We start from the raw sequence: 23226 nt of genomic DNA, 5'->3' as shown, positions 1-23226 counted from the left end.
TCTATAAAATAGTTAATAATAGTACTTGCCTTATATGTTTATTGTAAGGAAGAAAAGGAACTTAGTACACGCTTGGCACTCAGTCTGCATTTAAAAACTGTTAGCCATCATCATCATCATTATTATTGTCGAGATACAAAACACTATATCTCAGTATTGGGCCTGAGGACATCAGAAAAGTTTACAGGGAGGTGGTGACACGAGTTTTGAAGACTTAGAGCTCTCACTGAATAAAAACTGTCTCTTCCTCTGAGATCCTTAATCCTGCTAATGGCATCATTGTTTTCCTAGTTACCCAGGCTCCAAGTTTAAGCCATCCTTTTTTTTCTATCTAACATTGTTTACTTTAACACAAGCTAAATTAACACAAGTTGGATATTAAAATATCTCTGAGAACAATTTCTACTATTTATATTGTGAAAAATCAAGCAACCACTCTATAATTTGTAAAAATTTCACTTTCAGTTGAATGTTTTCTTCTAATAATTGTCTAAGAATGTCTAATTGGTCAACATTATGTGTTGAGTTTTCTCTTTTTTTTAAATTTATTTATTTATTTTGGGCTGCGTTGGGTCTTCGTTGCTGCGCGTGGGCTTTCTCTAGCTGCGGCGAGCGGGGGCTACTCTTCATTGCGGTGCACAGGCTTCTCATTGAGGTGGCTTCTCTTGTGGAGCACGGGCTCACTGCAGAGCACAGACTCTAGGCACGCGGGCTCAGAAGTTGTGGCTTGCGACGTCTAGAGCACAGGCTCAGTAGTTGTGGCACACAGGCTTTGTTGCTCCGCGGCACGTGGGATCTTCCCGGACCAGGGCCCAAACCCGTGTCCCCTGCATTGGCAGGTGGATTCTTAAGCACTGTGCCACAGGGAAGCCCTTGAGTTTTCTCTTGAACAAAATTTGTATAGAGAGTATAAAACTTTAAATAAGTAAGAATAGCTATTAAGCTTAAAAATAAATCTGCCCTAAGTCTGTCTTCTGAGGTTTGTACAGAGGCCTAGAAGGTTTGTACAGGGTCAGTAGTGAGGTCCTTGTGGCAGTGTGTTCTCCTTTTTTTTTTAAAATTGGAGTATAGTTGCTTTACACTGCTGTGTCAGTTTCTGCTGTACAGCAAAGTGAATCAGCCATATGTATACATATATCCCCTCTGTTTGGGATTTGCTTCCCTTTAGGTCACTACAGAGCACTGAGTTTTTTTGGTTTTGTTTTGTTTTGGCCGTGCCCTTCAGCATGCAGGATCTTAGTTCCCCATCCAGGGATCGAACCCGTGCCCCCTGCAGTAGAAGAGCGGAGTCCTAACCACTGGACTGCCAGGGGATTCCCCCAAACACAGTAGTTTCTACCTGATTTTTCTCCCCTAGCATTGAGCCTACTCATTCCATGGTAAGTACCATTTCTTGGATGAATAGTGAATGGGTAGATGATCCTGAAAGAAACGGGGACCTCCTAATAGAAATCTACTATCAACAAAAGAACACAGCTATCAGACAAAAAGGAATATGATCACATCCTGCATTTTTTCTGTCCCCTTTGTTTTATGGACTTCATTATCTGTGGGGAACAGAGTTCGTGACAGATGCTTGTATGCTTGTGACAGAGATATGAGGGAAAGTTTCCAAGCAGAAGCTAGAATCAGAAGCTGTGTGTGAAGTCAGTGAAAACTTTTACAGAGTCATCAAGTTCAGTACACTAATACTGCTGATGCTTGTATTCCATGTACAGTTCCCAAAGTTATTCTACATTGGAACATTCCTATAAGGAAAATACTCTAACTTCAATGATGAGCACTTTTTTGGGGGGTGGGGCTCATCCTGTGGCATGCGGGATCTTAGTTCCCCGATCAGGGATCGAACGCAGATCCACGGCAGTGAAAGTGCCAAGGCTTTACCGCTGGACCAGCAGGGAATTCCCCAATGATGGCTACTTTAATAAATAGCTTTCAGTCATCAAAAATCCATCATTCCTTCAGCAAACATCTATTAAGTGCACACTTTATACCAGGCATAATGTTAGAAACTGGAAATGCAAAGAGGAGCAAGGAGCTCACAGTCTATCAGGAGAGACAGACAAACAACTAACTGTGGTATAACATACATGATATAGCAGCAATTGAAGTAGAAGTCTATGTAAGCCCAGAGAAAAGAGTTACTAATCCTGTTTGGCCTTGCAGGAGGCTTTAAGAAGACGTGACATTTGCGATGGGTATTAAGGGATTAATAGAAGTTTGTTCAGAGGAGGAGGCAAAGGCTAACAGAACAGAAATAGTACTAATATCAAACTAAATTCAGATGTTGTCTTCATCACAGTCAGCAAATACATCAACTTAGCCCAAAACTGACTAAAATATTTTGATACAGAATAATCAGGCATTTATGTTGATTTTATCTAGAGTTACCTGTATGCTTCTCTAGGGAAGAAATAACTTGTGCTTACGCTTTTCTGTAATTTGAACAAGTACAGCATATGTCCAACAAGATCCAGTATAAACAGGTTGTTACCACACAGCCCCAGAAGACGTGAGAAATTCCATACGAGGCGTAGCCTCTAATACAATTCTGGGTGTCTAAACTGAGCTATTTCTTAGCATCTGTGAAAATGTCTAAACAATAGTTACAAAAACCAGTTCTACTACCAAGACAAAAGAGAGAACAGAGGCAATGATCTAACCGAGTCTCAAAAAGTTACAAGAATTGTCACTGTAGTGACATGACTAAAACAAATGGTTTTTTCCTCCTTTTTCTTCCTTCCTTTTTTAGTTTGAATGAATGCACAGCAATTGTCTAAATTTCCACCAGTGAAAGGTCACCTCATGTTTGCTCATCCAACTTAGATTCCTAGATGGGAGTGTTAAAGTTAAACCAAGTGTTTTGAAAAACATATTTGCTCATGTCTTTTTCTGCCATACGCTTCCTGTATTAATTTCCTAGAACGGCCATATGCATTACCACAAACCGAGTAGCCTAAAACAACAGAAATGTATTCTCTCATAGTTCTGGAGGACAGCAGTCTGAAATCAAGGTGTCCACAGGGCCATGATATTTCTAAAGGCTCTAGGGAAGAATCCTTCATTCCCTCTACCTAGCTTCTGGTGGTTGTGCAAAATTCTTGGCATTCCTTGGCTTAGGGATACATCACTCCAATGGCCGCCTTCAACTTCACATGGCATTTTTCCTTCTGTGTGTCTGTATCTGCATCCACATTTCCCTCTTCTGATAAGGACACCAGTCATTGGATCAGTGCCCACCTTAATCCAGTACGACTTCATCTTAACTTGCCCATATCTGCAAATATACTGTTTCCAAATAAGGACATATTCACCTATTCCAGGTGGACATAAATTTGGGGGGAGTACTATTTAACCCAGTACACTTCCCTTACCAATTTGGGGAAGGAAATTTTGCTCTGCATAATAGTGCAAGCAGTTAGCAGCTAAAATTTTGATTTAAAAGTTAATTCTGGGCTTCCCTGGTGGCGCAGTGGTTAAGAATCTGCCTGCCAATGCAGGAGACATGGGTTCGACCCCTGGTCCAGGAAGAGCCCACATGCCGAGGAGCAACGAAGCCCATGTGCCACAGCTACTGAGCCTGTGCTCTAGAGCCTGCGAGCCACAACTACTGAAGCCCGCGTGCCTAGAGCCTGTGCTCCACAGCAATGAGAAGCCCGCGCACTGCAACAAAGAGTAGCCCCAATTTGCTGCAACTAGAGAAAGCCCACACGCAACAACGAAGACCCAACACAGCCAAAAATAAATAAATAAAATAAATTTATTTTAAAAATTAAAAATAAATAAATAAAAGTTAATTCTGCTTGTCTACATTCATTGAGGTGACAGCAGTGCAGTGTAATGATCATATGTGTCCCGTCAAATAATTTTTTTGTTTTTCCCTTTTATATCAAAATGAACTCTAATTCTTAAACTATTCTACCAAAGATCTGATTTGAGTGTTGGTTGAGAGATTTCTCCTGCACAACCTTTAGGTGACCCGGCATGACCTTGACCATTGTTCTTGAAATACTGATTAGCAGTTTGTCTCCACAGAAACATGTTAATTACTTTTGCAGTTTCACTCTGAGTTCCTCAACATAACACTGTGGTTTTACTTGCAAAGCCTGTCAATGTTTCAAATAAAAGTCTTTAAGTAAAAATCCATTCATAATAGATCTTGAGGCTCCCTTTGAAGCTCAGGCAATGTCAGCTTCCTTTAGCTCTGGTAATGATTACATCCACGAGGGGATATGAATGAGACTAAGGCATGTGACATTTTATGCAACCCTTAAGACTCTTGTGACCCACACGAGGCAAAAAGCCTCTTAACTTGTGGGAGTTAAGAATGCCATGGATGGCCAGTCCTGGTGTCTGAGTGATTCCCTGGGCCCAGCACAGGGACCAACTTTCCAGAGCCCTGAAGACAACACCCCAAAATATGGACTCATTTTCCACTCTACCTTCATTGGCTGAGCAGCTTCCAAGAACAGAGGCCGCATCTCCCGATACCTGGCAAACAAATGCAGTATTGCCTCACGAACTGATTGCTTCTCAGAGGTACCTACCAGTGTATTTGGGGAGAAGCTTCGACAACAAGTTGAGGAGCGGCTGTCCTTCTATGAGACTGGAGAGATTCCACGAAAGAATCTGGATGTCATGAAGGAGGCAATGGTTCAGGCAGAGGAAGCGGCTGCTGAGATTACTAGGAAGCTGGAGAAACAGGAGAAGAAACGCTTGAAGAAGGAAAAGAAAAGGCTGGCTGCGATTGCCCTGGTGTCTTCAGAAAACAGCAGTAGGACCCCGGAGGAATGTGAGGAGACAAGTGAAAGACCCGAAAAGAAGAAAAAGCAAAAGCCCCAGGAGGCTCCTCCGGAGAATGGAATGGAAGACCCATCTGTCTCCTCCAAACCCCCAAAAAAGAAATCTTTTTCCAAGGAGGAGCTGGTTAGTAGCGATCTTGAAGAGACAGCTGGCAGTGGAAGTCTTACCAAGAGGGAGAAATCTTTCCCCAAAGAGGAACCAGATAGTGACCCTGAAGAGTCAGGAAACAAGAGGGTCCCCAAGAAAAAGAGGAAATTCTATTCCAAGGAGGAGCCTCTCAGCAATGGACCTGAAGAGGCTGCTGCCAGTAAGAGTAGCAGCTCCAAGAAAAAGAAAAAGCTCCGAAAGCTATCCCAGGAAAATCAGAATGGACATTTCCCTAGTAGGGCATAAATTACAGAGATATTTCCCAACCCATCCCCTATAGCCCAATAAAAATAAAAACAAATTCACGAGTCAAAAAAAAAAAAAAAAAAGAATGCCATGGAAAGAGGCTTCTTAAAGAAATCAAATTGAGAAAACTGGAGATGGGAAGGATTGAGTGTCAGAGAGCAGAGACACCTCTCTGTGACATTAGACCTGAAGTATTTGCCCAGGTAAACAAGAAACTAGCTCAAGATTTCTGAAGTGGAGAATCTAGCAAATGCTTCTGTATTGAGTTTCTAGTGACTTGGAGATAGGAGGTGAGATCTGTAGTAAAGAAATACATGGGAAAATTCCAGTAGGTTCATTGAATCCGGTTGATTTAATGGTCAAGGGATAGATTCACCTTGAACTTTTGTATTCTCACTGCTTATCTTGGTGCATGGCTTCGATATACACTTAATATATTTTTTTATAAATGAAATTTTAAAAAATACATAAATTTATTTATTTATTTACTTTTGGCTGCGTTGGGTCTTCGTTGCTGCGCGTGGGCTTTCTCTAGTTGCGGCAAGCGGGGGCTACTGTTCCTTAGGGTGCATGGGCTTCATTGCGGTGGTTCCTCCTGTTGCAGAGCACGGGCTCTAGGCACACGGGCTTCAGTAGTTGTGGCACGCTGGTTCAGTAGTTGTGGCTTGTGGGCTCTAGAGTGCAGGCTCAGTAGCTGTGGCACACGGGCTTAGTTGCTCCATGGCGTGTGGCTTAGTTGCTCCATAGCATGTGGGATCTTCCTGGACCAGGGCTCGAACCCGTGTCCCCTGCATTGGCAGGCGGAGTTTTAACCACTGACCCACCAGGAAGCCCCTACACTTAATATTTTTGAAAGAAAGAAAGCAAAACTGGGAATTTCTTTTCTATTCATTTATTTATATTTTTTTAACATCTTTGCTGGAGTATAATTGCTTTACAATGGTGTGTTAGTTTCTGCTGCATCACAAAGTGAATCAGCTATACGTATACATATATCCCCATATCCCCTACCTCTTGCGTCTCCCTCCCACCCTCTGTATCCCACCCCTCTAGGTGGTCACAAAGCACCAAGCTGGTCTCCTTGTGCTATGTGGCTGCTTCCCACTAGCTATCTATTTTACATTTGGTAGTGTATATATGTCCATGCCACTCTCTCACTTAGTCCCAGTTTACCCTTCCCCCTCTCCATGTCCTCAAGTCCATTCTCTACGTCTGTGTCTTTATTCCTGTCCTGCCCCGAGGTTCTTCAGAACTTTTTTTTTTAGATTCCATATATAAGTGTTAGCATACGGTATTTATTTTTCTCTTTCTGACTTCACTCTGTATGACAGTCTCTAGTTCCATCCACCTCACTACAAATAACTCAATTTCGTTTCTTTTTATGGCTGAGTAATATTCCATTGTATATATGTGCCACATCTTCTTTATCCATTCATCTGTCGATGGACACGGGTTGCTTCCATGTCCTGGCTATTGTAAATAGTACTGCAATGAACACTGTGGTACGTGACTCTTTTTGAATTATGGTTTTCTCAGGGTATATGCCCGGTAGTGGGATTGCTGGGTCGTATGGTAGTTCTATGTTTAGTTTTTTTAAGGAACCTCCATACTGTGGAATATCTTAACTTGTGACAAACTGGTGCAGGTTATTTGCAATCACGTACTTCTTTAAGGCTGGAGATTGCTATGCTTTACACTTCAGTTGTTTTTGTTTTATAAAAGCAGCTTACCAGGCTTTTGTGGTATTTTCAAGGAGGGAGAATGGTGGGGAAGGAAGCCTGCAGGAAATTTGTAGGGAGGATGTATAAGGGAGTCATCTTCAGAGGAGAAATTTTTTTTAGGGGAAGCAGAAAGTTATCCAAGAGGGAACCTTCAGTTGGATATTGCCTTGAGCTGTATTTCCATTACAAGTTTCTTTTTGCTTAGAGTTTTAGAGATTCTGAATACAAGTGAACAATTATTCCTGTTTAAAAAAATATACTTTGGGCCCTTAAAATTTTCTGGCAATATGAATAGCTATTGACAACACTGCATTTGAGTAAAATCTGCGAAGTAAGTGAAGTTTAGGAGCTTTTCAGTCAACTTCTATATGCCTCTCTTCTATTTTTTCATTCAATACAAGGTTTTGTGCTTGATATGACCCAGGCCTAGATATAGGAAATTGGACAAGGCCCTAACCTGAAGGAGCTCATAATCTGTAATACAATACGGATTTTATTAGTAATATATAGATAGTCCTATGGATGCACTGATAAAGGTATCACTAAGTATGCTTTGAAACCTTTACAGAGGAGGGCTTCCCTTCCCTGGTGGCGCAGTGGTTGAGAGTCCGCCTGACGATGCAGGGGACACGGGTTCGTGCCCCGGTCCGGGAAGATCCCACATGCCGCAGAGCGGCTGGGACCGTGAGCCATGGCCGCTGAGCCTGCGCGTCCGGAGACTGTGCTCCGCAACGGGAGAGGCCACAACAGTGAGAGGCCCGCGTACCGCAAAAAAAAAAAAAAAAAACCTTTACAGAGGAGATGAAATTTGAGTTGTCTTAAAGGATGAGCACGTGTTTGCCTGTGAACAGACTATGAACCTGGTCTGTTCTCTGCCTGCATTGGTAGTGATTCCACCACTTCTCTGCAAATTGTTTCCTTCAAGGTCACAAAAAGATCAATCTTTTTTTTTTTTTTTTCATATATAGCATACAGCAGTGTTAACTAAATTCATCCTGTTGTACATTACATCCCTAGCACTTATTTATCCTATAACTGAAAGTTTATACTTTTGACTGCCTTCATCCAGTTCCCCCTCCTTTCACCCCCCCACCTCTGGTAACCACAAATTATTTTTGTGGTTCTATAAGTTTGTTTGTTTTTGAAATATAACTGACCTACAACACTCTGTTAGTTCCTGTTACACAACACAATGGTTCGATAGCTTAGTATATTTCAAAATCATCACCACGATAAGTCTAGTTAGGATCTGTCACCATACAAAGATGTCACATCATTACTGACTATATTCCCCACGCTACATTTCATAGCCGTGACTCATTTATATTGCAACTGAAAGTTTGTTCCTCTTAATCTCCTTCACCGATTTCTTCCCTCCCCATACCGTCCTCCTCTCTGGAAACCACCTGTTTGTGCTCTGTATCTGTGACTCTGCTTCCATTATATTATGTCTGTTCATTTGTTTTGTTTTTCAGATTCCACGTATCAGTGAAATCATACAGTATTTGTCTTTCTCTGTTTGACTTATTTCACTTAGCATAATACCCTCTATGTCCATCCATGCTGTGGCAAATAGGCAAGGTTTCGTTCTTTTTTATGGCTGAGCTATGTATCTATATATATCTATATAGAGATATCAAATATGATTGACATATATATATATATATCTCACATCTTCTTTATCCATTCATCTATTGATGGGCACTTCCATATCTCGGCTATTGTGAATAATGCTCCAATGAACGTAGGGGGTGTGATCTTTGCTAACTAGTGTTTTCATTTTTTTCAGATAAATATCCAGGAGAGGAATTGCTGGATTGTGTGGTAGTCCTTCTCTTTTTTTTTTGGCCGCACTGCGCGGCATGTGGGATCTTATTTCCCTGACCAGAGATTGATCCTGTGCCCCCTGCAGTGGAAGCTTGGAGTCTTAACCACGGGACAGCCAGGGAAGTCCCTATTTTTTAACTTTTTGAGGAATCTCCACACTGTTTTCCATGGTGGCTGCATTTACATTTACATTTCCACCAGCAGTGCACGAGGGTTCTCTTTTCTCCACATTCTCACCAACACTTGTTATCTGTTGCCTTTTGGATAATAGTCATTCTCACAGGTGTGACATGATATTTCATTGTGCTTTTGCTTTGCATTTCCCTGATGATTAGTAAGCTGAGCAAATATGTTCTGACCCTTTCTCTCTCTTCTCCTTCTGGGACCCCTATAATGTGAATGTTAGTAGGCTTGCTATGGTCCCAGAGATCTCTTAATCTGCCCTCATTTATTAAAAATTCTTTTTTCTGTTCAGTTTAAGTGACTTCCAGTACTCTGTCTTCCAGTTTGCTGATTCATTCCTCTGTATCATCTAATCTACTGTTGATTCCTTCTGGCATATTTTTAAAATTTCAGTTATTGTTTTCTTCATCTCTAGTTGGTTCTTCTTTATATTTTCTAACTCTTTGTTAAAAATTTCTAACTTCTCACTCTGTTCATCCTTTCTTCTCCTGAATTCTTTTTGTTTTATTTGGCTGTGCGAGTTCTTAGCTGCAGCACGTGGGATCTTCGTTGCTGAGTGTGGGATCTTTAGTTGTGGCATGTGAACTCTTAGTTACGGCATGCATGTGGGATCTAGTCTCCTGACCCAGGATCAAACCCGTGCCCCCTGCATTGGGAGCTCAGAGTCTTAGCCACTGAACCATCAGGGAAGTCCTCCTCCTGAGTTCTTTGAGCAGCTTTGAGCATCAGCCCGGGGGTACTGGGCTACTGTCAGCCTGCTGGTGTGTGGAGCTGGTCCTGGGGTCTCTGACTGCAGGGCCCTGTGGGTCCCAGAGTTGGTGTTGGCCCACTGGTGGGTGGGGCCAGGGCCCAGGGGTCCTGGGGCTGGTGCCTGCTCATTGGTGGATGAGGCTGGTCCTGGGGCTAGTGCCAGCCCACCGGTGTCAGGGTTGGGTCCTGGGGCATCTGGGGGTCAGAGGGTCTTAAGGAAGCTGGCCTGCTGGTGGGTGGCTGTATGTCTTCTTCTGGCTAGCTGTTTGGTCTGAGTTGTCCCAGTACTGGTGTGGACGCGCTGATGGCTGGGTCGAGGTTCTAGTGCTAATTAGCTAGAGAGAGGATTCCAAAATGTATCTTGCCAGCACTGGGGTCCTCATGGGAGAATGAGTTCCCAAAATGGCTGCCGCCAGTGTCTATGTCCACGGGGTGAGTTACAGATGCCTCCTGCTTCTCTGGGAGGCTCTCCAGGATCAGCAGGTGGTTCCTACCCAAGCTCCTTTCAAATTACTGCTTCTTCCCTGTGTCTTGGAGGGTGTGAGATTTTGTGTGCACCCTTTAAGAGTGGCGACTCTATTTCCTACAGTCCTCTGGCTCTCCCAAAAGTAAGCCCCGTTGGTCTTCAAAGCCGAAAGTTCCAGGGGCTCATCTTCCCAGTGCAGGAACCCTGGACTGGGGAGCCCAATGTGGGGTCTGGACCCCTCGCTCCTTGGAGAGAACCTCTGCAATTGTAACTACCCTCCCATTTGTGGGTCACCCACCCGGGTGTATGGGTCTTGACTATATTGTGTCTCTGCCCCTCCTACCCGTCTCACTGTGATTCTTTCTTTATATCTTTAATTGTAGAAGATCTTTTCTACTAGTCTTCTGGTCTTTCTCATCAATAGTTGTTCTGTAAATCGTTACAATTTTGGTCCACCCATGAGAAGAGGTGAACTCAGGGTCTTCCTACTCTGCCATCTTGGCCACTCCCCTCTCATGTTTTTTAAATTAATTAATTAATTATTTGGCTGTGTTGGGTCTTCATTGCTGCACGCGGGCTTTCTCTAGTTGCGACGAGCGGGGGCTACTCTTTTTTTTTTTTTTTTTTCTTTTTTGGCTGTGTTGGGTCTTCGTTTCTGTGCGAGGGCTTTCTCTAGTTGTGGCAAGCGAGGGCCACTCTTCATCGCGGTGCGCGGGCCTCTCACTATCGCGGCCTCTCTTGCTGCGGAGCACAGGCTCCAGACGCACAGGCTCAGTAGCTGTGGCTCATGGGCCTAGTTGCTCCGCGGCATGCGGGATCTTCCCAGACCAGGGCTCGAACCTGTGTCCCCTGCGTTAGCAGGCAGATTCTCAACCACTGCGCCACCAGGGAAGTCCAGGGGCTACTCTTCATTGTGGAGCGTGGGTTTCTCTCTACTTGTGGCGTGCGGACTTGGCTACCCCACGGCATGTGGGCTCTTAGTTCCCCGACCAGGGATTGAACTCGCGTCCCCTGCATTGGAAGGGGGATTTTTAACCACTGGACCACCAGGGAAGTCCCTGTCTGGTTTTCTATATCAGCGTTATACTGGTCTCATAAAATGGGTTGGGAAGGATTCTCTTCTAATTTCTGGGAAAGATTATGTAGAATTGGTGTTAATTCTTCTTTATATGTTTGGTAGAGTCTCCACCAAAACCATATGGACCTGGATATTACCTTTTTTTCAGACTTTTACAAAATAAATTTCTTTACAGTTATAGAATTATCCGAACTATTTCATATAGAGTGAGTTCTGGTAGTTGGTACTATTTGAGAAATTGGATTATGGAATATTTACTTAATCTCAAAATACCACGCTACAAAATACGCATGACAAAGAAGAAAAGAGTAACTTTATACTGGAAAAGTCTGAAAGACATCACCTTAACTGATCAAAGTTAACGGTACTAGCAAAAGGCAAATCAAAATTTTGTACCACCTGATAGGATACAATGAAAAGAGCACAGCCTCTCTTTCATGCTATTCCTGCCAAAGGTAAAATCCAAAATCCAATCATGAAAAAAAAAAAAAATCAGAAAGCCCAAATTGAATAATCTTGTACAAAATAATTGTCCTGTAATCTTCAAAAACATCAATGTTATGAAAGTCAAAGAGAAAATGAGGAACTATTCTCGTGACTGAAGGAGACAAAAGAGATGTGACAACTAAATTAAAGTGTGATTTTAGATTGGATCATTAAGCTATAAAGGACACCACTGGGACAAATGATGAAATTTGATAGGTTGCTGAAAACCAGATGGTGGTATGTATCAATATCAATTTCCTAATTTTGATGGTTGTACTGTGGTTATGTATCCGAATGTCCTTGTTTGTAGAAAATTCACACTGAAGTATTTGGGGGGTGATGGAACATCAGGATGCCAATTTACTCTCAAATGGTTCAGAAAAAAATAATCTTTTTGTACTTAAAAGAAACTTTTCTGTAAATTTTAAATAATTTAAAAATTTTGTAGGACTTCCCTGGAGGCGCAGTGGTTAAGAATCCGCCTGCCAATGCAGGGTACACGGGTTAGAGCCCTGGTCAGGGAAGATTCCACGTGCCGCGGAGCAACTAAGCTTGTGTGCCACAACTACTGAGCCTGCGCTCTAGAGCCCATGAGCCACAACTGCTGAAGCCTGTGCACCTAGAGCCCGTGCTCCACAACAAGAGAAACCACCACAATGAGAAGCCTGCGCACCGCAACGAAGAGTAGCCCCCGCTCGTCGCAACTAGAGAAAAGCCTGCGTACAGAAATGAATACCCAATGCAGCCAAAAATAAACAAATAAATTAATTAATTAAAAAAAAATTTTTTTTTGTAAATTACAGAAAAAAAGTTTCCAGACAGCCTCTTTCCATTTTGATCACTCTATTATTCTAGGGCTCCTAAACATTGATGGATATATTTTACTTACGCTTGTGCTGGATATCATCTACTCATTTGGAAATCTTTATACTTCTTATGCATCTGTTTCCTTCATGAGATTATTAAACACCCAAAGGACATAATTTTGCCTCTGTTTCCTTTATATTTCCTTGTGGTATCAAGTAGCTGCTCTTAATAACCACTTGTAAACACTAAAGGTTTTGGAGCATGAATTATCTGAATAGTTGAATTGCCTCTTTCAATTTAAGCCCATGCAAAAAAACTAAATCATATCTCTTAAGTCATATGATGGATCCAGGAACCAAGTCTGTGCTGACTGCTCTTTCACACCAATCAATGGCCCCTGGGATTCAAAGAAATATGCATCTTGGTGGAAAAATGAGTCACTCCACCAACGCACAGCTGGACTCTCACACCAGACCACAATGGAAATGTGGAAATCTGAGTGGAGCACAAGGGATCTACATGTAACAGGAGTTCACACTCTTCCTGTTCTGTTACATTGTGAAACGGAAACATTGTTTTCTGGGAAAAGAGCCAGATTCCACAAATGAAATGGTTTTGCCTAACTGTGCACAGCTGCTAAGCACTTACTGTGCTTATTGAGAGTGTCTTGTTTTATAGATTTAGACTTTGTTCCAACTGCAAAGTTTAAAGGAAGAGGGGTCCTATCGTGTGCAACAGAATAGGGGGTTTTTTGTTTCTTTTTTTTTTTAATTTTTTTTTCTTTTTGGCTGCGTTGGGTCTTCGATGCTGCGTGTGGGCTTTCTCTAGTTGCGGCGAGTGGGGGCTACTCCTCGTTGCGGAGCGCGGGCTTCTCATTGCGGTGGCTTCTCTTATTGCGGAGCATGGGCTCTAGGCGAGCAGGCTTCAGTAGCTGTGGCTCGTGGGCTCAGTAGTTGTGGTTTGCAGGCTCTACAGTGCAGGCTCACTAGCTGTGGCCCGCGGCCTTAGTTGCTCCGCGGCATGTGGGATCTTCCCGGACCAGGGCTCGGACCCGTGTCCCCTGCATTGGTAGGCGAATTCTTAACCACTGTGCCACCGGGGAAGTCCTATTATTTATTTTTTTAACATCTTTATTGAAGTATAATTGTTTTACATTGTTGTGTTAGTTTCTGTTGTATAACAAAGTGAATCAGCTATACGTATACATATATCCCCATATCCCCAACCTCTTGCGTCTCCCTCCCACCCTCCGTATCCCACCCCTCTAGGTGGTCACAAAGCACCAAGCTGGTCTCCCTGTGCTATGCGGCTGCTTCCCACTAGCTATCTATTTTACATTTGCTAGTATATATAAGTCCATGCCACTCTCTCACTTCGTCCCAGCTTACCCTTCCCCCTCCCTGTGTCCTCAAGCCCATTCTCTCTGTGTGCGTCTTTATTCCTGTCCTGACCCTAGGTTCTTCCGAAACTTCTTTTTTTTTTTTAGATTCCATATATATGTGTTAGCATATGGTATTTGTTTTTCTGTTTCTGACTTACTTCATTCTGTATGACGGACTCTAGGTCCATCCACCTCACTATAAATAACTCAATTTCGTTTCTTTTTACGGCTGAGTAATATTCTATTGTATATATGTACCACATCTTCTTTATCCATTCCTCTGTCGATGGACATTTAGGTTGCTTCCATGTCCTGGCTATTGTAAACAGTGCTGCAATGAACATTGTGGTACATGACTCTTTTTGAATTATGGTTTTCTCAGGGTATATGCCCAGTAGTGGGATTGCTGGGTCGTATGGTAGTTCTATTTTTAGATTTTTAAGGAACCTCCATACTGTTCTCCATAGAGGCTGTACCAATTTACATTCCCACCAACAGTGCAAGAGGGTTCCCTTTTCTCCACACTCTCTCCAACATTTTAGCCAATGTTTTATAATTACTATACATGGAATATAACCTTTAAAAATTGTGAATCACGGGCTTCCCTGGTGGCGCAGTGGTTGAGAGTCCGCCTGCCGATGCAGGGGACACGGGTTCCTGCCCCGGTCCGGGAAGATCCTACATGCCGTGGAGCGGCTGGGCCCGTGAGCCATGGCCGCTGAGCCTGCGCGTCCGGAGACTGTGCTCCGCAACGGGAGAGGCCACAACAGTAAGAGGCCCGCGTATCGCAAAAAAAAAAGAAAAAGAAAAAGAAAAAAAATTGTGAATCACTATGTTGTATACCTGAAACTTATATAATATTGTACATCAACTATACCTCAATAAAAAAATAAATTTCCACAGAATAGCACAGGCTTAATACATACATAATCCAATCTTCTATAGTTTCTACATCTGTACTCCTAAATAATGAAAATTGTAATATTTTAGACTTCTCCCTTTCCTTCATTCTCTACATGTAATCAGTCACCAAGCCCTATTGATTTTCCCTCCTATAGAGTTCTCCCATCAGACCTCTTCCCTCTATGAACATTGTACTGCTTTAGTTCAAATGATCATCTTCTCTTATTGGGACTATTGCAGTAGCCTCCTGATGGATCTCCCTGCTTCTAGTCTCAGCCCCTTCCAAACTATCATTTACATTTCCTCAAATCAATTTTCTTCCTAAAATGAAAATCAGTTCCTCTCCCTCTTTAGGTTAAAGTCCTTAAATTGTGCCTTATAACCTTGAGGATAAAGTCCAGACCTCTTAGCATGATTTCAGGATGCTCTGTGATTGGACAACATTTCCTGTTCAGCCTCACCTTTAGCCTCTCTGCCTCCAAATACCTCATGCTCCAGCCTCAATAAGCTATTTTCCATAGGCTCAGATGTCCTAATGTCTTTACCAAGATCTTTCCTCTGCTTAGAATCCCAACCCCCAGCTCCCTTTTTCTGCTCAGCAAATGCCTATTCATTCTTCAAGCCACAGCTCAACTCCTCTGAAATGTCTCCTGTGTCCCTGAGGCAAACGTAATCACTCCCCTGACTGGTGCGAGGTGATATCAATGGGAGCTTAATATGAAATTAAGCTTCCATTGCTCCTTGTATATGTTGCCTTTTATGGCAGTTATCCCACTAAATTGTAATTGTTGAGCTACATATCTAGCCCCCATGTTACACTATAAGCTCCTGATGGCGAAGACCATGTCTTTCCATCTTTGAGTCCCCAACTCATAGCACTAGAACTAGCAATTTACAGGTACTTGGTAACTAGTCGCTAAATGTTTGCTTGAATTAATGATGTTCAAAATGAACTTTTTCTAAAGTACTATAAGATCCCAAAGGGCTTTCTGAGTTATCAGAGATTAGAATCATAGAGTCATAGAATATCAGAACTGGAAGGAATCTTAGAACTCCTATACAGATATCCTATATGGTATCCTAATAGATACTCCTATTTTTTTCATTTGTAGATGAAAAAACTAAGAACTAAGAGAGAGGTGAAAAGCTAAGAGAAGGAAAGTCATTCGCTTGAAATCACACCAATTTGGAGACAGATGTGAATAAATATTCTGTTCATCAGATGTGTAGTGTAAAATGGATTTCTCCTAGTCTAATAGATTATGTACAATCTATTCTAATCAGATTATACATTCAATTAACCAATTATTAAATTAACAAGAGCCCTCCTCTTTTTTGGATAAGTGGACTGTTTATTATAATTCAGTTTGAACTGGAATAAAGTTTTGCTGTTATCATGGTCAGGGAGGCTTTTTTTTTTTTTTTGCGGACGCGGGCCTCTCAGTGTTGTGGCCCCTCCCGTTGCGGGGCACAGGCTACGGATGCGCAGGCTCAGCGGCCATGGCTCACGGGCCCAGCCGCTCCGCGGCATGTGGGATCTTCCCGGACCGGGGCACGAACCCGTGTCCCCTGCATCGGCAGGCGGACCCTCAACCACTGCGCCACCAGGGAAGCCCAAGGTTTATTTTCTTTAACGTGCTGGTAGCTCAGATTGAACTGGAGCAAGTCATTATCTCCAGTGTCTAGGAGATACTCATACTGCGTGTTAATTAAATTTGTTAAACCCTCGAAGGATAGCTATATTTCCAAGTTATTTAGGAGAAACTCATTATTACCATCAGTTCTGCCTATAGGTGACACTGGGCGCATTAAAAAAATTAAACCTGGGCAGAAGACCTAAATAGACATTTCTCCAAAGAAGACATACAGATGGCCAAGAGGCACATGAAAAGATGCTCAACAATGCTAATTATTAGAGAAATGCAAATCAGAGATATCACCTCGCACCAGTCAGAATGGCCATCATCAAAAAGTCTACAAACGGGCTTCCCTGGTGGCGCAGTGGTTGGGAGTCCGCCTGCCGATGCAGGGGACACGGGTTCGTGCCCCGGTCCGGGAAGTTCCCACATGCCGCGGAGCGGCTGGGCCCGTGAGCCATGGCTGCTGAGCCTGCGCATCCGGAGCCTGTGCTCCGCAACGGGAGAGGCCACAGAAGTGAGAGGCCTGCGTACTGCAAAAAAATAAAAAAAATAATAACATAAAATTATAAAAGTCTACAAACAATAAATGCTGGAGAGAGTGTGAAGAAAAGGCAACCCTCCTAAACTGTTGGTGGGAATGTAAATTGGTACAGCCACTATGGAGAATAATATGGAGGTTCCTTAAAAAACTAAAAATAGATCTATATAATCCAGCAATCCCACTCCTGGGCATATATCTGGAAAAAAAACATGGTTCGAAAGGATACATGCACCTTGGTGTTCATCTCAGCACTGTTTACAATAGCCAGAACATGGAAGCAGGCTAAATGTCCACCAAGAGACGATGGATAAAGAAGATGTGGTACATATATACAGTGGAATATTACTCAGCCAGTAAAAAGAATGAAATAATGCCATTTGCAACAACATGGATGGACCTGGAGATTATCATACTAAGTGAAGTAAGTCAGACAGAGAAAGACAAATATCATATGATATCACTTACATGCGGAATCTAAAAAAAATGATACAAATGAACTTATTTACAAAACAGAAACAGACTTAGAGAACAAATTTATGGTTACCGGGTAGAAGGGTGAGGGGAGGGATAGCTTGGGAGTTTGAGATTGACCTGTACATACTGCTATATTTAAAATGGATAACCAACAAGGACCTACTGTATAGCACAGGGAACTCTGCTCAATATTGTGTAATAACCTAAATGGAAAAAGAATTTGAAAAAGAACAGATATATGTAAATATTTGTATAACTGAATCACTTCGCTGTACACCTGAAACTAACACAACATTGTCAATCAGTGATACTCCAATATAAAATAAAAATTAAAAAAAAAACTTTTTTATAGAAGGATTTGTGCTAAGTATTGCTGTTACGCAAATAGATAGTTCTAATTTCAAATTCCATCTATTTGTTTATCATAGAAGGGTTAAGCATAATCTCTACTAGGAAAACTTCTGCGATCAGAGTAATTATACACAGCAGGAAATAATAAAGTTGAATTTCTTTTCAAAATTGTGTACTATTCCATAATTTAAACTCTACTAATTCATTTTCTAAAATGATTCACATTGAAGCAAGTTTCCATTTATGTACCCCACCCCTTCAGGCCTTAGTTTCCTCATCTGAAAAACATTTAATCAGATGATCCCTAAGGTAATTCACGATCCTGAAAGAACATTGTACTACTGAGATCCCTTACTGAGCCAACATTCCATAATTCACTGATTTCAAGCCATAATTCTAAACTGAGTGCCTTCTGAATATAACAAAATGTGATAGGTGCTGTATAGATTTCAGAAAAGTCCAAGCCTATAAGAATTTAGTTGAAGAGAGCAAACAGACACAGAAAGAAATACTAATGCAAGAGATGTCTGAGGGGATGTTGCTCATGGCATGTCTTTGGAATAGGGTCTATCAGGCAAACTGGAATAGCAGGAAGTTAATGTAAAGGAATAGAACGAATTAACAATAATAATCCACTTGTATTAAATCGTACAAAATCCGGCAGCCAAAAACGAATAAATCTCCACTATACTGAGTGGAGCCACAGAAGGTGATTGGTTTTTTGCCATGCCACAGGGCTTGCGGGTTCTTAGTTCCCGGCCAGGGATTGAACCTGGCCCCAGCAGTGAAAGGTCCAACTCCTAACCACTGGACTGCCAGGGAATTCCCCATAAGGCTTTTTTTTTTTTGCAGAGGGAAGACAACAATCAAAGTAACTTTTTAGGGAGATTAATAGGCAGCGCTGTGCATGCCGGGTGAATTGGAGGGAAGAGATTAGAGACAAAGAAATGGAAATGACATGGGCTTCGCTGGTGGCGCAGTGGTTAGGAATCTGCCTGTCAATGCAGGGGACACGGGTTCGAGCCCTGGTCTGGGAAGATCCCACATGCCGCGGAGCAGCTAAGCCTATGCACTACAACTACTGAGCCTGCGCTCTAAAGCCCGTGAGCCACAACTACTGAAGCCCGCGCACCTAGAGGCCATGCTCTGCAACAAGAGACACCACCACAATGAGAAGCCTGCATACCGCAACAAAGAGTAGTCCCCACTCTCTGCAACTAGAGAGGGCCCACACGCAGCAACGAAGACCCAACAAAGCCAAAAATAAATAAATAAAATTTAAAAAGAATAAAAAGAGAAGAATCCACCTGCCAATGCAGGGGACACGGTTTGATCCCTGGTCCGGGAAGATCGCATATGCCGTGGAGCGACTAAGCCCGTGAGCCACAACTACTGAGCCCTCATGCCACAACTACTGAAGCCCACATGCCTACAGCCCATGCTCTGCAGCAAGAGAAGCCACTGCAATGAGAAGCCTGTGCACCGCAACGAAGAGTAGTCCATACTCGCCGCAACTAGAGAAAGACTGAACGCAGCAATGAAGACCCAACGCAGCCAAAAAAATAAATAAAATTTAAAAGAAAGAAAATAGCATTATGAATAAAAATAGAAAAGAAAATAGCATGAATGTTCATAGACTTTTTCATAAGAGCCAAAAAAAAAAAAAAAAGGAAACAATCCAACTGTCCATACAGACATGCAGCATAACTATACAATAGGATTTTATGCAACCATTGTGGACTGATAAACACTGCTTGTCCCCACGGATCACTCGGAACAAAATGCTTATTATCAAAACTTTGCTTAAACTTATCTCCTTCCAGGTCCCTGACCTTTGGCCCACTCTTAGCCTGAGCCAACACACAACCCATCCTGAGGATAGGCTGGCTTCAGAGAAAAGCGTTCTCTGCTCTGCTCTCTCATCATGCCACCCTTTCATCCCATTCCCTGATCCTCGTTCTTTCTAGCCTTGTTTACTCCTCTCTATAAAAGAAAACCCTTTTTTGCCTACCCCTTGAGACACCTGCAGATCTTATGGTCACAGTATTCTCTTTATTATATTAGACCCCCTCCCCTGACTGCCATAGTCCCTTTCTTCCCCTGCAATAATCCTTTCTAATAAAGTCTCTCTTTACTAACTCTGGATTTGTTCTTTATTTGACAGGTTGTTTATTTGGGGGGTTATGAAACTGTTCTAAAATCGATTATGATTGCCACCTCTTCGTACTAAAAACCATTGAACTGTACACTTTACATAGGTGAATTGTATGGTATGTGAGCTGTATGTCAGTAAAGCTAGTGGTTGTCGTTTTTATTTTTATTTTTTGAGTGGTTTCAAAAGCTGGGTTTTTTTAAGACTATGAAAGAAAGAAAACAAAATGTTAGCAAGCGGGATGAGAAATACTGTAAATAAAAATAATACAACCTCACAAAGGCCAAGAGGGAGAGTCTCAAGAACAAACTGGTCAGCAGTGCTAAATCCTGTGGAGAGTTCAAGTAACGTTAGAAAAGGAGAGATAATTGGTAGAATGTGGAGTTTATTGGTGATTTTTAAGTGCTCTTTTAGTAGAAAGGAAGCCACCTTTTTGGCTTAACTGCAGAAATTTAAGGACTGAATTGAGGGTAAGGGATATGTAGCAGCAGTTCTAGAAAACAATGAATCTGAACAGGAGAAAATGGACGGACCCAGCCTTGGGAAGGCAGGAAGGTAAAACCAATTAAGACTGTAGTTTTGGTTTATGTTTGTTTTTTATTTTTAGGATAAGAGACCAGTGCATGCTGAAGGCAGAGGAGGAAAAGAGATTTGATGGCATTTCCATTCCCTTATTTTCGTGACTTTTCTGTTTATCAGCCAGACTCACTGCTTCCCTGAGACGAAAATTCTCACCCTGCAGCAAATTCCCTGTGTTCTTTGAATGTTTTCAAGCACCATGCTATGCATAAATTAGCACTTAATAAATAATTCTCATTGCTTTCTGGTTCAGGAAAGCTACCCTATATATTAATGTTTGAAGGAGAAGAAAGGAAGGGATTTTTGAGGAAGAGAAATATATAAATATTATAGGCACTTTTCCTATATGTCAGAGAAGCAAGAATAGTGCTTATAAATCTGGGGAGAAAAACATCTCTGCTGTCTTTGGCAGCTGTAAGCCAGCTGCTGAAGACTGGTTTTCCATTCGGGATGGTTTCTCTGATGTGACAACACATCATTCATCCCAAGCATTTATTGTTAACAAAACACACTGTCTCCCTAGGGTCTCTTCCAGCACGACCCCAAACTGAATGGAATATACTGCACGCTGCACCCCTCACACCTTGTTATGGGCTCCCTCAGTGTAAGCTGGTAAGATTTAAGGCAGAACCTCGATAAGAGATGAGAATGCCTGGCTGCTCTCCCACCCACCCGGCCTGTACTTTCACGCCTCACGTCACTGCAGGAAGGGTAGGGGGTGGGGTGGGGAGGAAGGCTGTACCCTGTGAACCCTTCCCTATTCTCCCGGGAAGTAGTGGGAACCTTCCCAGAGCACCTTCCCCTTTGTATCAGAAACTATTTGTGCATCTGTCTCCTCATGCTACGCTATGAGCTTCTCAACAGGAGGGACTGGGCTTTATTGAAGTCCCCAGCCCAGTAGCTGGCTCCTGGTAAATAGTCACACTTTGCTGAACAAATGGATGGATAGAGGAACACGATAGAGAGCTGTGAGATTCCAGCTGCTGACAGGGTTGCATCCTGGTGTTCTTTTTCTGGGCCAAAGGGTTGTTTGTTTCCATCTCTCTGTCCCTTTTACAGACCCTGCCTCACCAGCTGAAAGCACACAGTGGAACACTGTGCCTTTCAGCAGATAGAGTGAGCAATGGAAAATGCAAAGCATCAACCCTGAATACAAGCTATGGCATGCTGAACACAATTCCAAATGAAGAGAAACTGCTTATTTTCACTGAAATGGAGTGGAGTCCTCTGGGAAGGATTGTTTGGCTCCAGTTCTGGGTGTCGGTGTTGATAAAGCTGGTGCACCAAGGCTCAGCACGCCCCCTGTCGGATTTAGCTGGCATTTAGTAAGAAGAGGAACAGGAGAGAAACTTTGTCTGGTGCGAATACTTCTCTTGGACATAGGCAAACAGGGAGGGTAGGGCTCTTTCTGCGAAATTCTTCTCTGTTAAAGAGGCATCAAATGAGTCAGAGACTCCACAAATACGGACATTCCTTTTTGAAGAATAGAAATACTTTCCTGATGGGAAAATCAGATGGCATGGACTTGATTCCTTTTAGCAAGCATGCAACCACAAAAACAAATCAACCACTAAAACTCCTCTTCAGGACCCCTCCCCCACCAAGTGAGGTTTAAATTGTAATGTGTATATGTCCACTGATAGAGAACTGGTTAAATAAGTATAGTATCAATTCATCCCTACATTGGAAAACAAGGCAGCTCTGCGTGCACTGATATGGAACAATCACCAAGATATATTAGTAACTGACAGAAAGCAAAGTGCTGATATATATATATATATGGTGTGCAGAGACTTTCTATAGAAGATTCCACAAGAAAATATAACAACTGTTGTCTCCTTGGCCAGAAATTAGTTTGCTGCAGGCAGGGATAGAAAGAAAACTTCTTTTCACTATATTTCTTTGTGTGCTATTTGCAATTTGTACCTTACGTGTCACCTATGAAAATAATCTAATCAATTTTAAAAAGAACCTTATGAAGGTCCAGTAAGGTTCTCTACGGTCACTCTTCTTCCTCTCTAGAAGTCTTTTCAATCCTCAGTGGAAGGAACTTAAACTGCTAAAACACATTTTCTCTCAAATTCTAAAATAAATTGGCAATCTGTCAGTTCTAGTATATAAATACATGTGATTTATACACCAGTTCATTCTATTTGAATCTCAGATACGAAAGCCACCTGTTTCTGTGGAAACAGCTATTGAAGTGTCAGGGGAAATATTTTGTTCAATAGCTGTTGGGACTATTCCGGATGATCCCACGCTATCCCAGGCAGTGAGCTCTTCAGCACCTTTCTGGGTTGGTGGCTTCTCTGACTGGATTAATAGGGCCCAGGGTCCCCACCAAGCAGTTTTTCACTCTGCCTAATGATGACGCATGCCAGACTAGAACTGACCTTTTGCCAAGACCATCATCTACCCAGCTGGGGAAACCCAAGGTTGGTTTCCTAACCAGGGAAAAGGTTTGCAGCTTTTCTGGGGGAAAGGGGGCTGGTGCTGCTTCAGGGAACTCACTGCTCCAGTGCTGTGGGAGAGAGCAAAATGGGGGAGAATTGGCACTCTCTCTCCCCCGGACTTCTGAGCTAAGGGCCTTTCTTGATCCTGCTCAGAACTGCCTGCTCCTCGGTACCCATCATGGTTGAAAATATGTTTGTAGTTAAGGCTTAGGCCAACAGGTTGGCGGCACATTCGGGT

The 23226-nt window shown here is 42.5% G+C and overlaps 1 protein-coding gene across 2 annotated transcripts in view; it reads right to left on the bottom strand.

Annotated features, from left to right (window-relative positions):
* ATP6V0A1 (ATPase H+ transporting V0 subunit a1) overlaps positions 1–23226 on the bottom strand; it is a 79418-nt gene that overhangs the window by 55872 nt on the left and 320 nt on the right. Inside the window, exon 1 of one of the 2 annotated variants that reach the window (XM_079906188.1) lies at positions 4548–5209. The exons of the other annotated variant lie outside the window; for it this stretch is intronic. The gene's annotated coding sequence lies outside the window, so the exon portion shown is untranslated. Of the gene's footprint in view, positions 1–4547; positions 5210–23226 lie in introns of those variants that run through there. 2 annotated transcript variants of the gene reach the window in all.

The sequence above is a fragment of the Stenella coeruleoalba genome, assembly GCF_951394435.1.
Source record: "Stenella coeruleoalba genome assembly, chromosome: 19".
NCBI classification, from domain to species: Eukaryota; Metazoa; Chordata; class Mammalia; order Artiodactyla; family Delphinidae; genus Stenella; species Stenella coeruleoalba.
The sequence above is the reverse complement of the archived record's forward strand: the minus strand, read 5'-3'. Positions and strand labels throughout refer to the sequence as shown.